General features: G+C 35.5%; 1 long non-coding RNA gene across 1 annotated transcript; it reads right to left on the reverse strand.

Moving 5' to 3' along the window:
- Positions 1 to 662: 662 nt before the first annotated feature.
- Positions 663 to 13,877, reverse strand: LOC135449270 (uncharacterized). Its single transcript, XR_010440700.1, has 4 exons — positions 13,825 to 13,877; positions 1,323 to 1,402; positions 1,146 to 1,194; positions 663 to 889 (listed from the first exon to the last, which is right to left on the reverse strand). It is a non-coding gene; the product is annotated as an uncharacterized LOC135449270 (long non-coding RNA).
- Between the last annotated feature and the right edge of the window lie 5,729 nt (positions 13,878 to 19,606).

Consider the following 19,606-nt stretch of genomic DNA (forward strand, 5'->3'; position numbering starts at 1 on the left):
TGTCACAGTTGTAGAAAACAAGTACTTAACAAAGGTGCTTCCAGGACTCCTACTCTTGTCTCCAAAGTGTTAGAAGGAAGAGAGAATATTCCTGGGCAAAAACTCTGGTCTTGCTCTTTGTGGTCCCCCTCTGTCCCACTGACTGCTGTAGATAAAAATAGATCAAAACAAAAAGTCTGACTAAATGCTCCTTGCTGGCTCAGTTATATGAGGAATTTTCTCAGCATCTCCAGTAATAGCAAAATCAACTCTTTGTTAGAGCATTTTGGAGACTCCACCTTCTTCCTCATCACTTTATGAATTTTGGCTTACTGAGCAAATGAAAGTAAATACTTTCAGGATAGCCAGGGCATCTTTGTCTTTGCTCTAACAATTCAAAAACTGTCAATTAAATCTTATAGTCCGATTTCATTTGGAACTTCTAAGTGAAGAAGATAAAATGAGTTGAGTAGACCAAACGTTGCCTTCTCCCATTAAAAATAAGTGTTTACAAGCATCAAAGATTGCTATCCTTACTTTAGCAACACATAGACATGACAGATGAGAAGATAGAATTATTTGACTGAGCACTGGTTAAGTAAGGCAAAGTCAGGATTAGCTATCAAGAACCTCAGTGTTTCCTCTAGTTTTGATGCATAAGAAAGAAAAAGGAAAAAGAAATATAAACTTTATAAGAAGCTTCCTAGAAACTTTGAGATATTTATTGGGAATCTGGGAAGTTAGTATTTTGTACATCTGCTTTGGTTTTAGTAATCTATTATTTTAGGTATTTAATTTTCTTCTTACTTCTCAGCCATCACATTCTTACTTCTCAGCCATCACTGGGGTAGAGTTTTACCCCAGTTGTGGTTTCTTGTTCTTTTCATTTTTCAGACAAACAGTAGTAAATCTGAAATATAAATTGAGATAATATCAAGTTGAGATATTCACGATACACAGAGTATCACCATACAATACCAGACAGCTTCAACCTATGCAGAGCAACACCACATCAGAAGGCTTCAAGCATCTGCCTTTCTTGTTCTTTAGCCCAGCCTCTTATACCCCTGATGTTGATGCACTGCACCTGTGTGCCCTCTGTTCCCTTTGGTGATGGGTCAGTGCCCCTGGGCACTCCATGGCTCATTGCTGTCAGTGCTGCTCACCTGCTTTTCATAGCTGCAGCCCTACTCCCGATTACCACAAACTGTGTCCCTAGAAGAGAATAGCCTCCTTCAGTAGCTCATATCAATTATTGAGATTTATATTCTATAAACAAGTATACTTGTATTTTTCTGTACTGCACCTTACATCTCCTAGTCTTCTGATTTTAATAGTTGTACCTTTAAGAGCTTTGTATGCTTGGAAGCATGGCGGTTCTTTCCCAGTGTACACAATAACATTCCTGAGGTATTCAAAGCATCTGTTTGACAGAAACAAGGGAAGAAACATAAAAAGAAGAGGAAAATTTCTATTCCTCTTGTTGGAGTGGTTGGCAAAATACTTTTCTTTTTTTCAAAAAACCCCACACCATTGTTTTACTGAAAGATTTTTAAGCATAATTGTATTGTATTAACATCTTAAAATATTACATAATCACACAGTCTGCATTAGATCTCCTGTACCATTACCTGTGTTCTCTTTTACAAATAGTGATCAGACTGTTGAAATAAAATAATGAGAATGAGAATAGCTGCTGTTTGATTACAGGCAGAGGGAGGCTAACATGAAGGCTATCCAAGACAGAGGTTCGGGTATGAGCTTTCATACAAAGAGTACTGAAAGTTCTGAAATCTTTTTTCGATACCACCTTGGAGACAGTTTGTGCCTAACGAAAATGTATTGTAGGCCTTAATGTAGTAATCACTGTGAGAGAGTTTCATTTTTAGTCCTTTAAAGATGTCATTATCTATCCTCTATGAATATTTGATGCTCATTAAATATTCCCTGGAAAAGTAAAAATAACACTAACATTTGTTAAAAGATTTTGGCAGCAGTAATATAACCAGAATGGTTTTCACTTCTAGAATTAGTAATACATCCTCTTTCATCTCACTCTTAAATATTAGAAAGATAAATTCCCAAAGATGGAGGACAAACAATCTGGAAAAGGTCAGATGGAGCAGAATCAGAAATAAAGCTACAAGGGAGGAATCATGGGATATATTTCTCTATGATTTCTTCTATGAGAGAACTATTTTGTGAAACATCACTTTAAGAAAAAGTATTCCAAAGAGCTATGATGCCTAGATAAAACAATCCCTCTCTCCAGATTGCAGAATATTGAAAAGAAGAGATAAAAGAACATAAGAGAGTGGTCAAAATCAAGAGTATACAAATAATTCCATTCTCTTCCCTTTCTGTCATCCTACTATACATATGTGTGTGTAGGTCTGTACATGCTTGCACATGCACACTTAGGCACTTAGCCTAGCTAGTTTAGTTTAGTTACACAAAGTGGAGCTTTCCTGGCAAAATACTCCGTTTAACAATTGTGGTGTAAATCTGATTAGTACATATTTTTAGGCTTATGAACCTTATGTCTCAGCAATTTTTGTAGTCTGAAACTTCACAGGATAATTTTCATCCAAGAAGGATTTTTATTTTGTCATTAAAAAATATATGTATCCTTGTATTCTGATACAATGTCAAAAGGGTTCCTCTTTTAATTTATCTAAAACTGTTTATTATTTTGTGTAAGGCTGATGTGACCTCTGTTCATCCCTCTCTAAAAATAACAAAAAGCAGTAGTTTTTCTGTTGTCTGTTCAATGACTGACATATTTCTTACTGAATTATTCATCTGCCCCCTATTTTAAAATTGCTTTCTCATGATAGATTTTCATTCCAAACAGAGTAGCAGTGTTAAGAATTTCTTAGGTGATCTATCAGTTAAAGATGTTCCCTGTTTACAGTCTTGAAGAAGCTGTAACAAGCTTTAATACTCACAGTCATTACTGTGTGTCCTGAGTATGCAAATGCAGCAAAGCTGTTATTCCTCTCTTAACATTTCCTTCAGGGTCTGTACTGTGAGTTAACACTCGGTTATATTTGTGAGGCCAGGGAAATTATATGTTTACTACTGCAGCTCAGGAAATATATGGTTAACTGTCAGTTATTAGCTTGGCCATAAACTCCCTTTGCAACATCAAAAAATGGCATTTATCACCTTAGGAGAAGGCTAATTAAGGTAGAGGACTTTGTTTAAATTCCCAAATAGCTTGCAGTGCATGAAGGTCCCTTGTGCATAATCCATTCTGATTCAAAATGCTACAGGAAAACAAGAGCAAGACAGAGACAGAGCTGGAGGAGCAAAGGGGCCATGGATTAAAGGCACATACATTATTCAAACATTTCTCTGGCTGCAGTGGAGAATTGAATTAAATGTTTTTGAGCTTTCATTACTGGATATGAAACTAAGTTCTTCCTTTCTAGAGAGGCAAGAGTGTCTTATCAGAATGTTTAGCCAGCCATTATGAGCGAGGTATATAAGTGCTGGAATTGAGTGAATATTGACATGAGCTTGTTCTCCTTATAACTTGATACATAAATAAACTGGGACCACAAAATCTTTCTTTTTCTTCTCCTCCTTCTCCTTTTCTGAAGGAATCTGTTCATTCATTTTTCTGAAAACCATGTCCCTATTCTATAGGTATGTATCTATATGAGTAGTTATGACTCATAACTTTCACCATTCTGATGTGATGCCAGAATTGCAGCTGCAGTGAGCTGTACAAAGGCTTACTTGTGGATCTGGAAAAGGAAGTGTCAATCTCAGAGAGAACACAGGTGCCCCATAGCAGTAAGAGGAATCAGAACCCTTTCTGGGCCTGGTACCCAGAAAGGAAAATGTTACCACAGATTTTACAGCATATAGAGAGATAATTGGACATTAAAAATGTTGTTGATAACTCTATACGTTATAATAGCTTTATAACTCTATGTGTTATAATAGCTTTACTAAAAAGGCAAGTTAATTTTAACATGAAGCAGACCACCAGATTTTTAAAGGAGTTATGGAAATAACTCTGTTTCTGACAAGACGTGGGAAAAAAAATGAGCTAGCACCTGTTTGAAGGGTTTTGAAACAATTATATATATAATCAAGAGTTGAGAATAAGCAGATTTCTTTATAATAGCAAGAAGCAAATAATTAATGCAATCCTATTCTGAAAGCAAAATAATTGCTTCAATTGGGAAGGGTATGTGTGCATACAGATGTGTACATATACATGCATGTATATGATATATGTGTTGAATACTTGCCTGCTTCAGATTTTTTTCCAGCTTGTGAGCTACTTTATTCATTAATAGGTTATGCCCTAAAGCCAAAGTGGTTTTTCTGTCTTGCAGCTGAGTTGGTCAGCTCTGTATAAGTGTTATTCTATGGGGTTTTTGACCTTTTATTGGTTTATCTGTCGAAGAGAATCACAGCTTTGCATCTGCTCGTGTTTTTGTCCCTTATCCATGGAGTTACATGCATTTTCATCATTCTTTATACAAAATTTAATTAGTTTATTCTCACACAGTAATGTCTATTGATTTATTTCCTTATGTTTTGATTGTGCTGAGACAAATATCTTCTCAACTTGACTGCTACTTGCATGTAAACTTAGCTACCAATTACTTTTCATATATTCCCTTCCTTTGTTCTTAACCGTGATTGAGAACAAAATCTGTCTTTAAAATTGTATAACTATTTAGTTGGCTTTAGTTAGGAGTCATGTTGGTGAAAGTGCAGTAATTCTTTGTTTAAAAAATAATTGTGTTGTCTTTAAAGGAATTCAAGACATCCTTGCTTGTGTTACAGTCTCATTATGGTAAATGAGCCCACTGAAATAGTGGCTCTGATAAATTTCATTGCTTACAAGAAAGGAAGCTGAATAAAATTAATAACCATACAGAAGTGTGCAGTCTTAGACTAGGTTAGGAACAGAAGTTGCATTGTTGATGCTTCAAGGCAACATGTAAATATTTCTGTTAACACAGTGATTCAACTGTAATGACTATTCTGTAAGGTCACACACAGGGCAAGGGGGAAAAGGAAAAACAGGCAGAAATTTCCTGCTCTTTGAGAAAACAAGACAATCTGGAGATAAGAGAAATTAGAGGAAAAAAAGTAAAGGAAAAGGATAGAAATTAATCCTAAAGTTCAGTAAGGCAGTGGAATTTCCCATGTGTTGAAATAACTTTCAAATGCTTTAAAATACAAGTCTAGGTTGGGAATCCTTTCATTGCTGTTCCCTTCATCCTCCTATTAGAGCTATCCTTCTTCGTTGTGAGAAAGATGAAGTTCCTTAAGAGAAGTTGGAACTGTGGTTGAAAATGAGTGCTTTTCTGTTACCTTTTGAGACGACAGCAGCACTTCACTTTGTTATGAGTTGTGAAAAAGTAACTTCTGTTAGTGAGAACTACAGTAGCTAGCAATTTAATGTGGTGGAATTAAGTCAGTAAACAAAAAAAGGTATTGAGGCCCCTTCAACATTACAGGCAGTTTGGGATTCTTACTTGGGACTAAATCTTTTCTTTTCTCTGGATCAGTTATCCTCACTATGCAAAAGAGTTACAACTATCCAAAACATAAGTCTTTGGCTGCACCTCTTCTGTCCTGGAGAAGGGCTGGAAAATATGGTGCACACTCATACCAAAGAATCTTGTTTATCTCCCTCCCAAAAGAATCTACTTAACATGTCTTAGAATTTCTCTGCAGAGACCAGCACAAGACAAACTGGGTTAAGTGAGAGTTTATTTCAAAAACACATTACCACTACACTAAGACACTTTCTGTTCTGTCTCAGAATATCAAAGTTGACTTTTTGTTGGAGGAATGAATGAAAAAAAGGGGCTGATAATGGCGAGTCTTACACAAATGTTTTCTCATTTTGACAGTGTTTTTCCAGTTTTTGCACAGTTGCTGACATAGGAGAAAATGAATTGCAAGGTGCTTAAAGAAATCTTCTTCATAACCTTCTGTGAATAACATATTAAAGAAATCCACTCCAAGTTTTAGTCCTCTGGAGAGAACTAAGATCATTACTAGGTTCTGTTTGGATGCCCATACCACATAGGCAGGATCAATAATGGGGATAATTCTTTTAATACTGAGCCATAAAATATTAACTGAAAGAGCAATTTTGTTGGGATAAATTTCCAAATCCTTTCACTGCTGTCTCTGCTGAAGAATTATATTCTATTTTAGGTCACCTGCAATTTAACACATAAGTGCTATAAGTAAATGAGCTGTAACATGCCTTCTTTCCCATTATGTGTGTCCAGAGATATTACTGTTATCAAAAAGTTTCTCTCTACTGGTTATTACCCCTACCATAATGGAAAAGAAGTGAATTTTGTTTGGTCACAGTAGCTTCTTCTAAGAAAAGTGGTTTTAGTTGTTTGTTTGGATGGGGTGTTTTTTTCATTTGGATGGGAAATAAAGCATGTGTCTTCAATTATTCGTAAGCCTCCATATACATACAGCACCAAAGACACAGTAACGCTCTTCCAAAATGAACAGGTCTTTATCTCAAATTGCTTCTCGTGGCTTTTGGGAGAAAATATGTAGCCAGTTGGAGCTGCATATTAAGGCATTTCTATTTGTCCTTCAACTACTTCATGTCGGTAATACTTAAGATTCTCTGACTGAATAAAAAAAATTCCATTAGCAAATTGAGCTATTGGCTTGTTATGAGCTCATGCTGGTCTATCACAGTTCTAGTGTAGACTAGGGAATCAAATGGGTATTAAGTTTATTAATCAGAATGCTACAGATTTCCTAAAAACCTCTGAAAGGTACTTTTAAAAAGTTAATTTCACTTTTTGCAAAGCTTAAAACTTCTTCACTGGAAAAAAAAAAAAGGTTTACTTCAAAATGACACATAAGAAAGTGGATGAATACAAAGTGAGATGCTGCAAATGGTGCAGGATGGCACCACTGCACTCCCTGGTGATATCGCATTGCTGGTATTCTCTTCTCTCACCACAGGACAGAGGAGGGGAAGGCACAACTGTATTATCTTAGCTGTTGTGATATATTAAGCCTGACATGCTGCCAAACCCCATGTGTATTAATAAGTTTCTCCCACTGATCCCCGATGGCACTCAGATGGGTTCATTGGTAGATTGTGGCAGACATTTAAATGTTTGAGCTGGGCAATTTGAGATGAACTGTCATGATTCATTATCCCTATTGAGGGAACAGTGCCAGGAAGTATCTGGCTGATGACTTGAGAGACACCTAGTAAGCAGAATAAAACCCCAACTCACTCAGTAACTCCTGCAGCACTGCTGAGGGCTCTAAACCCAATGACCAATACAACACACTGCCACTTGTAATAAGCCAAGAATTAAAAGCTGTTGTTATTAGGGACTTAACTCAAAGGTTGGCAAACAATATGCTCCCAAATCACAGTCTACCACCAACTGACAGCTACTGCCTGCCCCTTGCCCGCTGGGTGTATCTGGGCCTGTGTAAATGCAGATTAGAAGACAATGAATTGCTGGTTACAGGAATAAACAGCTCCTGATTTCTTTTAAAATGTAGTTTTTCAAATATCCCTGCCTCCTTTTAAGGAGCTAATTGTTGAGAGCAGTGCAGAACTGTGCCATTTTGCAGTAGTAAGTAAAAACTTTTGACTAAAAGGGTCAAGGTGACAAAAGGAAGACTGATTGCTTTTGAATCCAGCCTATATTCTGTCTTCTTAGGTATTCTAAACAGAGTTCAATTGTTTTGCCTTCTATTCTTTCTCAGGTAATACACAGAATCTTCAGTGTAGTAATAATAAATCCTTATACAAACCTCTAGAGGTTTTACTGTCCAGAAGGCTATTGTAGAATGATGTAGCTCTAGATTTAAAAAAAATCTGAACAAGCACCAAGAAGTTCTTTGACAGAATAACAAGAATCCTAAAATTCTGGGGGACAGGACTCATATTTGACTTATCTAATATAAAGAGAAACAGATATACACATCTGCCCTACTGAAATATGATTTTTCTTTATAAAGGAATGACTTTAAAGAGATACTTTTTGTTCCATCACTGCTGGATAATTAAAGGTCTCAGGTTTGTTCACCTGCCATTGTAATTGCAAATATGTTTACATATGTTTGTGAAGAAATGAATGCACCATTTTTACTGAAGGTCTTTTAAAAATCTGTAATTAACTATGTTTTGGTACCAGGACAGAATCTACCAACAAAAGGTTAACCTCTATAGCTTTAGAGTTCCAGTCATATTTGCAGCACCACTTTGGTCTCTTTACACTGCTGCTTAGGCTTGCAAGCCATTGTGGATTGCTGTCAGACACTTTTCAAAGACGAAAAATAAATTGTGTTTCTTCTAAAAGTATTTTCCTAAATCTCATATCTGTCATTTGTCCTCTCATCTGTATGCATTTATTAAAGATGTGTCAGAATGAATGGTTTAGAGATGTGATTATTTAGCCTTTTTGGTGGAACTAAAAACAGCTAAAAATACCAGAGGAGCAAATCAAATGCAGCACTCTTTCATATTTGGATGAATACCTCCATCATTAGAGAAAATGAATTTTGTGACCTTTTCTAGTACTCTCCTTTGTCGTGCAGCATTCAGTATGAGTGGTGGATTTTGCTTTGAAGGCACATTCAGTAAGTCAGCATTAGGGTACCCAGCAGCCTGGGAGCCATGGTGCAGAAAAACAGAGGCCAATGACAGTCAGGAATGAAATGCCTTTGCAAAGCTACTATGGACAAAGGTACAATTATGTTGTATTATGATTCTTTCATGCATCTCCTAGTCTATAAGTGCAAATACACCTATTTGTCTTGTCTGGATAATGCTTGGGTTTGAAAAAGCTTTTAAGTAATCCTCTTGTCTCTCATTTCTTGTTGTGCCACGAGTTGATGTGGTTATAGACAGTATAATTTGGCTTAATTGAAATCTATAGCCAAAATAAAGGTCATTTGGACCTGAATTTGTTTTTAATACCTTTCAGTGTAGTAGAAATAAGGAGGGTTTAATTAAGGCTCGATGATGTGTGCTGTAAAAAAATGCAGTATAGAACAATTTCAAATTCTTATACTGTGAAAAATACATGATATGATGAAATGAGAACTGGATAAATAAATATCTGAATAAATACTTGAATTTTAAAATGTGACTTTTAAAATAAATTGATAGGTTAAAATTTACTTTATTATCATATTCTTGCAAGAAATGAGACATGCATTAGGACCCATTTTCTGGGGACTATTTTTTAATATTGGTTCTTTGAATATCAGCATAGCCTAAAGAACAGATGATTACTTTTTATTTGGAGAAAAAAACCAAAGGAAAAAATGGGTACCAAAGGTAGCATGTTTCAAGGTAAAACTCCTCAAAGTAGAATAAGCTTGACTCTGAGATGTGTTGCTTTTTGATGTAATTAATACAACAGCAGATGAGATGAAAAGTGTTGCATTAAAATTTGTGCTTGATAAAACTGTTGTCTGCTTTTAGTATCCCCTCTGTGGGTACTGAACCTTACATGTGTTATCAGTTAGGGATAGAAACAGTAGGAAAATAAAAAAGACTGAAATGTTTTCCTTTAACTTATTCTATAGAATCATGGGAAATTTTATCTTGAATCTGCAGATGTTTAAGTTCCTCCATACCTGTGATTAGATGCAACATTTCCCACATGTGTGAGAAAATTTTACATCCCCCAGAAAAAAAAAATATTGGTAAAATAAGATTAATCTTGTTCCTTTATATCTTCAGTCAGGAATGTGAAGTAGATTTCAGCTCGATCATCAATTTAAATCAGCTCAGATCAGAAAGAATCAGAAAGATGCCCCTGGATGATTGCTTTAGGGCAGGATTTGATAGTTTTGAAACCAGTTTCTAAGAAAAATATGTTTGATTTTCAGAATACACAAGGGAAACTTAAATTGGTTGTTACACACTTTAGCATTGTCAGATAAAGGACTTAGGAGGGAAATAGCTTATAAAAATCAAATAATCCGATACATAACCTGCAGAGATCTTTCTTTAAACTGAGGTACTTCCTAAGTAGCTACTTAGGAAAAAGCTTGTAGTGATTCTGGATTGTGAACAGAGAATCCATTGTTTAGGGCTGTCAGTTCACAAGCACAAGAAATCATGTTAAGAATTTACAATTTTAGCTGTAGGCAGAAGTGGAAATGCTCCCTTTTGGGACAGCTACACTCATAGTAAAGAATTTAAACAAAAAAATTAGAATCTGCTCCTCATCTGTAAGCAGGGGTTAGTGAATGTGATTGGGTTCATTTGGAGTCTGGTTTTAGATACATTATGACTGGGTCAAATTTCACCACGTGCGTTGTGCCAAAAAAAAAAAAAAAAAAAGAGCACTGTTCAGGATCAGGCTGGATAGGATTGCTCAAGATAAACAAATGAATGGTTTTTATTGTTCCCTAAATTAACGTAGTACAAATTGGAAAATAGTTCTGTCAAGATGAACGATTTCCTGTTTTATTCTCTTTCACCTACCCGTATGAAAGATGAATTCATGCACATCCACAAAGAGACTAGGTGTGGGGGTTTTTGTCAAACGAACTTAGAGCATCCATCCATCCAAAATCTGCAACTTCCTCTATATTTCTGTAATCAGTTTTGAGTATTCATGGCTGTTTCATACACACAGTCATTCAGACTGGGCACCATTCCTCCCCCAGTCAGTGTGTCTTGATAAGTTAGACAGAAATAGCTGGTCCAGAAAATGCATTGTGGCTTATTAAAGACAGGAATTTAAATCAACAAACACAACAATGTATTTGTTGCTTTGCAAGCAAGTAAAACATGTCTCGTGTCCTCACTTTCTGATCACTATTTTTGTGAGTAGAGAAGAAAGTTATCTCTAAACAGCTAACAAATTCAGTTTTGATTTGCATGTAAACTTTTCTGATTTAATTTAAATCAATAGTTGCTTACCAGAGGGCTGATTAAGCATTAAAAAATTGATTTGCAAAACAAAATTATGTTTGACATAATTTGAAGGCTTCTGACTGTCAGTTACTTTGTGAGGTGTCCTTCCTAGCCACAAAAATGTTTAATCAAGATTCTTTACCATGGTTGATTCCTTCTGTCAGAGGATTTAAATCACACATTCTGACTATGCAATAGTAAAGCTTTAGGCTGAAATATGTAAATATGTTTAATAAAATCAATTCAAATCCTTTTTTTAGGCCTCAAGATTACTAAAAGCAAGAAAAATCCTCCTCTTAAATGACATCTTAAGATCTCAAGCTCTCTGTTACAATATTATGATTAGTATATAAAATTCCATTTCATTCAATAATGAGTCTAGCTAATGTAGGTTCTAGCCATGATTAGAACTTACATTAGCTAGACTCATTATTGAGCTACTCAGAACTGTCATTGTTTTCTTGCTCCTTTGCTTGCAACATTAGCAGTATTGTTTCTTGATATGCAGTAATAATTATTTGCATTTTTAGAGCACAAGTATCTGGTTTTTGTTGCTATTAATGAAACTCCAGATGACCACAAAGTGCTGCAGAGTGACAGATGTAAAATCCTTGGTGGCCACAGGTTTTTTAGAATGCAAAATAGTCAGAAATAGGGCACTTTGTAAAAACAGTCTTTTTTGTCTTAAAAGATACTAGATCTAGACACAACTCTTTCATCTATATTGTCAAGAAATAAAAAGATGGGGTATTTAAAAAGAGATTACTGTAACTTTAGATCCACCAACAGCTATTTCAGTTAGGTTCCAAAAGAAATATTTTTCTTTTAAATCATGTGTTAAACAGAATTAAAAATATAATTACCTTAGATGTCATATGTCTAAAAAGTGTTCAAGTTTTACACTGGTGTGAAATTACTATATCAGATTGATTATCCTTTGGCAACATTTAGTTATCAATAAAATGGTTAAGGTGGTAAATCAAGAAGTGTTGTGTAAGTACGTATTTAGCTCATATAGCAAAGTTATATATTAATAAAAAATTAGGAATGTATTAATGATTTTTCTCACTCATATTCATAAAGAAAGTCTCCTCCAATTTTCCCTGTCATATTGCACAAATTTATAAAAGAATCTTTTTAATTCCTGTTTTCCAAAAGGTGATACAGAAAGAGTTACCAAAACACTTTCTTGGTTTTAATAGAGACAGCCACAAAGTCTTTGGTAAAGACTTTTCAAAGTCAGAAGATACCCTCTCCACTTGCCAGACTGTGCCTTTTGCTATTTTGTTAACATTATGCTTAATCACTTGTAGCAAAAGAATTGAATGGCCAGTTGGATTATGAAATACAGCTAATGGTGTTTCTATGCTTACAGTATAAACAGTGATACCATTACTCATGCCTAATAGTATCTACATCAAGAGCTGCACTGTGAAACTGAAGAAGCAATACAAAGTCCTGTCTTGTACCACCTTGCAGCTTCCAGATAATCCTAAACTCTCATTCAATCTTGTTCATTAACCCAATTAAGAATACCAGAGACTTTATGCTCAAAAATTAATCTGCCTCCTTCTCAGGGGCTACAATCTCTGAAAAAACTCTGTCATTCTCAAGGTTTGACAATTTCTCCAAATGTCAAATCAGAGAGGATCAAGGTGCAGCATGGTAATCTTTTTGTTCTTATATTTGTGTTCTTATTTCCAATCACACCGAGTGAAATTCTCCCTCTCTTATTCAACATCCATATACTGTAAATGATGTTTAAATACCAAAGTGTTATTTACTGTTGCCAGAGGGAAAAAAAAAGAAAGATTCATGCCCTGAGTTCAGGGATATTCTTTGAGCTGTGCCACAAGACTCACACAGACATGACTAGTTTTTATAATCCCCTTAGGCAGTGCTGAAACTATAAACATGATGGGAATGAAATCTCACCATGTGTATCTAATGGCCCCAAAGAGACTAACTAGAATTGGTGCTGACACAGCATTTGGCTTGTGTTAAAGGTTTAGCATACTACACAAATCCCTGTGGCTTTTAGATCATTAGAAGAGGCTGTAGTGAGAGACTGTCCCAAAATACATGCTAGTGAAATGTCTACTGGTGCCATAAAAAAGCTTGCAAACTGAGGTGCTTTGCTCTGTTTGGACAGGCTAAATAACCTTAGGAAAATACAGGTGTACACATATGCCTAACTCATGTTCAGGCAGTAACGGCAGAGCATGAAACAGTGAAACGTATTTTAAAGTAATATTAAAAAGTGTGTAAAAAATAGAATATTAATTGTTAACTATATTATTCATTAGTTAAAATTATTAAATTGATTAATTACTTTATATTAAATAATTTTAATAACATATAAAGGAAAATAAATGCATGACAGTGTGAGGTAGTGATTGCTAGATATGTGTGTGTATATGTATGTATATGCATACATACACATATAGATGTATCTGTGCAAATATTGCTTAAATTTTAGGAGACCCATTTATATTGACACACAATGTGAATCCCTTACAGAACTATACTTTCCTTCCTGCTAACTGATGTAAGAATGAAACAATGCCACTGAAATGAAAAGTTATTGACTGATTCAACCAAATGAAAATCAGATTCTGAAAAATAGATGTAGTCATATATCAGAACATCTCTCTCATTCTTTATATTTAAACATTCTAGTGTAAGAAACACTTTGTTACAAGTGAAAGGTATTCTGTGAATAGAATTGTTTTCAGAAAATACAGATTCAAAATACTACATTTATTATAACAATTATTTTCAGACAAATCATTTCTCCTTAAAAATGTTTCCACTGAACAGCTTCAACTGGATTTTCTTTCTTGTTCAGATATACACTGTTTTCATTATAGTGCAAGAGTTCTATTGTCATTACACGGCAAGGGTCCCATATTGCTAGAGTGTCATACCTCCTTGCTGTTCCTCATAGGCAGCTCCTCTAAGCACTGACTCTTCATTCTCCTCACACCAGCCAGCCAACTCCAGTTCCCCTCAACCGTCCAATCCACTCTTTTGTAACACTCTTCTGATTGGCTGCAGCTGTGGCCTGTTAACATAGGTCTGCTCCTAATCCTCAATAATTGGCTCAGCTGCAACTCTTTAGGGGGTACAACTACTTTCTATGCTACCTTTATTTACTTATGTTCCATCCCCCTATACATACTACATGAGGAATTGCTTTTTTTCTTTAGTGAAGTTTTGTCTACCTGCTAGGAAATCCAACTCATTTGCGAAATGCTCAGCAAAATTTGTCACTCGAATATTGTAATTACAAGGAAAGCAATTTATACACTAACAGATACAGACTTCAAAAAATTTGCTGGATTTAATACTAGCATTTCTTATTTTTCTTCTTTCCTATATGAGGATTTCTTTATTTCAGCCTTTCCTGTGAAAAATGTCTCCTATTTTTGACATTTCTCATTGCTTTCAGTTTCTTTGTTTACTTGCTATTTTATCTTTGCTATGAAATTTTGTTACTTGGTTTGCTTGAGCATTCAAGTAATAAGCCTCTCTTTTTTTTTTTTTTATGACTTCTACAATTCATGGGTTTAGGCTCTATCAACTGTGTCTCCGTTAACTATAAAAGGGAGTTCTAACTGGTCCCTGCTCCAGTTGTTTAATAATAAAAGTCTAAATTAAATGCAGCCCTAAATCATGAGTTCAGGTTTTGTCCCTGAAGTCAATCAATTTACTTGCCAGCCACACCAGAAAATTCCTGTGAGACTGAATTGTCAGTAGATTGAAGGTCAGCTTGGGGTATTACTTTATATTTTTATACCATTATACCATGTGTGCTGCTTATTGTTACTTAGTTTCCAGCAGTTCCTCAGGCTTCAGTTCATCCCACTTGACTCAATTTGTATGTTTCTTGATAGCCATGAAACGTTCTTAAAGATTAATAATTAAACTTTGTTTCTATATTTCTGATAACATTCTATATAAATGAAATACATGATAATTCAGAGAATGAGTCTACAATTATGTGCCTCATTTAACTCCTCTAAAATATAGCTAAGAAAAATTCAATAGAAGTGTTTATGAAAATTACCCAACACATATGTAATTTTCTATTGTACATGCAAAATGATCCCATTCACATGTAGAGCTGTAGCTACTTTTCAAGGAAGGTATGCAGCATTATTAGTATTTGTGACCATACCAAAAATGCCTGAAAACAGCGCTTGTGGAGTTCTTTCCGCTTTCCCTACTGAGATCCTATATGTGATCAGTGTCTGTGGAGGTAACAAGTGTCTAGAAAGATTGATGGCTGACTGTGAATTTCCTGAAAATGAAGGAAATGTGAAGTGTCTGCTGCTTCCAGTACAGCACATACCAGCTCATAATGTAGTTGTCATGAACTAGAATGTAAAGGCTACAATTTGTGTACAGGCAAGGATGACAATTTCAGAGAAGAAATTCTTGTGTCACAGTATTGAAAGTATCTAAATTGTCCTAACTTTCAGCTGAGACAGGCCATCTCTCAGAATCAGCCTCCTCTCTAAGAGATGCAGGTATTCATTATGCATCTTGTCCATTCTGAGGATTGAATAGGGCCTGCTTAAAGTCTTATTTCTGTGTAATTGCTGTCAATATATATTAAACCTCATTGCAAAAACAGAGCAGAGCAGGGAAATCAGCTTCACTGCTGACAGCTTGAATTAAATAGAAAGAGGTAGAAGCCAGCTTTATGCTATATTTCTCATTGAAGACTAGGTATTAATTTAAATTCTGCTGAGCAATTTGGATGATCTCTATAACAATGGCAACATAGCTGCTGAAAATTGAAATATGTTCCACAGTTTCATATATTTTTATTATATTATCCTAATTTGAACCTCATCACTCAGCTTCTAGCCCTTCCCTCTGAGTGCTTGTGGAATCAGACTATACTGATAAAACCACAAAATGGCCATTTAAGAGAAAAATGAGATTTTTTTTCTGGAAAACATTGCTGCAGTCATTTCCTGCTGCAGCCACAGGCTTATGTCTTTGGGAATCAGTGCTCTGCCTCCAGACCTCTTATCTCAGGAGAACCACAAGGACTAAAATTGATCTATGTGACTTTTCTTTTTGCATCTGCACACTAGCACTGAGGGCTTCTATCTTTTCTTCCTCCTTTCTAAGACTATTCCCTTGAGCAAGTTTTATCTTAGATGATGCTTCTGTAAAAATGCTCTGGTGTACCATTAATGAAACAGATGTTATTTCCCTAAGTTCTCTCAGCTCATGCTGCTTCATACCACCTCAATTGATTCACAATGACATATGGAGAGGGACAGCTGTAGTCTTTTTAAAAATTCCTTCTTTAGAATCCAGTACTGACTATAGTTTCAACTGTTTCAGCTGTCACTTTGTTCAGCCACCTAATTGTTCACAAGAGTTGTTCAAAATTTCACTGTGTTCCCATACTTTCAAATTTCCAGTGGTATTCAAATATTTCCACTTGAATTTTTTTAACAATTTTGGTCATTTTGCTCTAAAATTCTATATATGTCATAGTAGCTCCTCTTTTGGAAAGCCCATGAGTTCCTTAAACTTTTCAAATGTCATTAATTGATAAACTTTTGCTAGAAATCTAATAACAACAAATTGTCTGTGACAGCAAATATACTGTTGAACAAGTCCTGTTCTATTTCTCAACAGTATGCTCTATTATGTCCATGAAATACTAAAAGTCATTTGTGTTTTCTGGGGAAACTGAGCTGAGAAACCTTAAGAGACTTTATCAAGGACAAAAAATTAGTCTGTCCTAATTTTAGGACTAGAAATAAACATGCATATCTTAGTTTTCTGAATTAAACCTTAGTTTAAATCTTAAGTTTTCTGAATTAAATCTTAGTTCAGCTGTTCTGAGAAGAGGGCCTTAGGAAACCAAGTCAGTGAAAACTTTTGAACTCAAATGGTAAATAGATGATCATCAAGTCACAGCTAAAATCCAAATCCAGAAGTTTTTCTGAAAATTTTGGTGCATAGGAAAAAAGGAAAATGCATGAATTTTGGAGCATAGGGGAAGTTTATGAATTTGGAAGCTAGAGAAGAACAGGTTTGATTTTCACATATTTTGAATGCACACTGTAATCACAAGGAGAGGACTGAAGTTGAATTGGATTTGGTGAATGCAGAAAGCTATTTATTTAATTATTTATTTATTGGAGATAAATGGTGCAAAGGCAGGGTTGAAATGAACTTCAGGATGCCTTTGAGTTCACCCATCTTGAACAAAGCAAAACAGATGAAACTGCCCTCCACAATGAACAGTCAAGTTTATTGTTAAAGTTAGTTAGCAAAGGAGCTTTCACATCCTTTCTAGTCTGTCTTGCAAGGTTTTCATTCTACTGCTTCATTGCAATCAAAAATGAGGAAGTAAAGGGATTTTGAGAATGGAGGAGAGGGATTCTTTCCACATCTCTATGCCAGGTAAATTTCATGCATAATCACTAAGGAAAGCTATCCTTCCTGTGCCTTATTTAATTAAGCCTTAAGGATGAAGTACCACGAGGGACAAGGTCATGGTGAAAACTGTAATTATTTCCTAGAGCTAATGATTTTAAATGATGCATATAACTTGCATCTAATAATCTTACCTTGAGTGGCGGGTGCTATTTTAGGCTGTGTCACTTGGGAGAGGGCTTTTTTGGACACATTTCTTCCCATGTAGCTATGTTGCTTAGTGCAAAGGTTGGTGTGTGGGAAAGGCAGCTCAGTATCACGTCAAAGGAAAAAGTTTTACTTTTTTTGTTAGGGCAACTAAGATTGGAGAGGATGGAGAGAAGAGAAGCTAAAACTAAAAGAAGTGAAAAGAAAGAGATAATGTGTAAAACAAGCCAGAACAGGATATCTCTGCCTATCCACTGAGTATGAATAGGTTTTGAAATCAAGATTCTGGAGGATGAAACAGTTTCTTCCAGTTAGAAAATTCCTAAGACAAGAGTTCATCCCAGAGTTATAATATATCATGATTCCTTTCTTCTTTGTGTTTCTTTTAAAGGCCAGGCCATGGAAAAATATATTTATCAAAATATTATTGTACATCATATCTTTATCTTCAGAACTTAAAAACTATCAGCTGTGCATATATTCTCCAAAAATTGTGTATTTCACAGACTTTTAAGGTTCATGAAGAAGGCAAGAAATCTGTGTGTTGTGAATACATTGATTTTGTGTCCTTCAGTCTTTCCAGTTGCCCACAATTTAGATGAGCACTGTGCTGATGTTATAAATTATTTTACACTCTTATTGTTTATCAGGAAAAACTATACCTCTGGGCACTCTGCATTAGAGAAGCAACTTTTCTCCCCAAAAGGAATCCAAGAGATTCTCTGGAAGTGTTCATGTTATTATAGTTTATGTACATTACAGATCACATCTAAATTTTCATATAATCTAAATTTTCATACTAAACTGCTTTAGTTATGTCATCTTTAAATGTGCCCAAGTAAAAACCACTTATGTGGAATCTTCTATATGGAATAAAAACCCCAACAACAAAAGAAACCCATAAAACAAAGAAATCTTAATTTCATGTTTACCAACCTGCACCAAAACGTTACAGGATGAGCAGTCTACCAATATTCAACCATTTACTGGCTGTCCTGACTAACTGAGAAGGTTCCAGATGTCGGAAAATCTGACACTCATCTGTAAGCAGAGCTGGAAGGAGGATCCAGGAAACTCCAGGCCTGTTAGCCTCACGTTGGTGCCCAGGAAGTTTAAGGAACAGATTATCTTTAGAGTCATCACTTGGCACAGGCAGAACAACTAGGGGATCAGGCCTAGCCAGCATGGATTAATGAAAGGGAGGTCCTGCTTAACCAACCTGATCCCCTTCTATGACGAGGATCCAGAAAACAAAGGTTATTACCATATTTACAGTAGATACTCTGCCTTTCTTAGCAGTGGGTGAAAGAATTAGCTAGACAAGTTGAGTGGAACTTTCTCACTTTCTGAGAGATTTGACTTGGCTGCAACACAGATGGAACAGGCTGGCAAGTAGTAGCAAGGACAAATTTTGTTCAGTAATGGCTCATGTTGTTCCTATTGGAGGGACTAATATAGATTTTGGTCACTGTATCTGTCAATCTCACACTTCCCACTGGTTCACAAGCCAAAACAAATGAAGTAAGTAAAAGAAGAAGGTAAAAAGAAAAAAAAAAAAAAAGGAAAATAAAGAAAGCACTTGAAATAGTGAGAATAGTTCCAATACACTGATTACTTACCTGACAAGGTTTTAACAACAAGATGGTCTTCACAAACAGATGTTACAGCTCAAAATATTTTTAGTATCGTTTGGACTTGCTTTTTTCTTTCCTACACTGCCCACATTTCTGTGTGTCTCTCTTTAATCACATAGCACTTAGTGTCTCCTCTGCCATTCTCACTAATCATCAGCTCTGATTACTAATGGCACCAGGTCTCCCTATGATTTGCCCTTTGTGGCCAGCTACTTTTAATTTGGTCTGCAGCAAGAGCAAAAATGTTAGAGGCCAATTACAGAGCAGAATGATGCTTGGCAATGGGCCTAGAGGTGTATATTTTTGGTGATTTTAGAAATAATTTTACTATTATCATTTGCTAAAACTATGGGCCGCACTTAGATTTTGAGTTTGGGAAATAACTTAGAGATATTACCACTCCACTCTGATTTAATCTACTCTTAGAATGAAAAAAAATATCCGAATCCAAATGATT

The sequence above is a fragment of the Zonotrichia leucophrys genome, chromosome 5 (assembly GCF_028769735.1).
Source record: "Zonotrichia leucophrys gambelii isolate GWCS_2022_RI chromosome 5, RI_Zleu_2.0, whole genome shotgun sequence".
NCBI lineage: Eukaryota > Metazoa > Chordata > Aves > Passeriformes > Passerellidae > Zonotrichia > Zonotrichia leucophrys.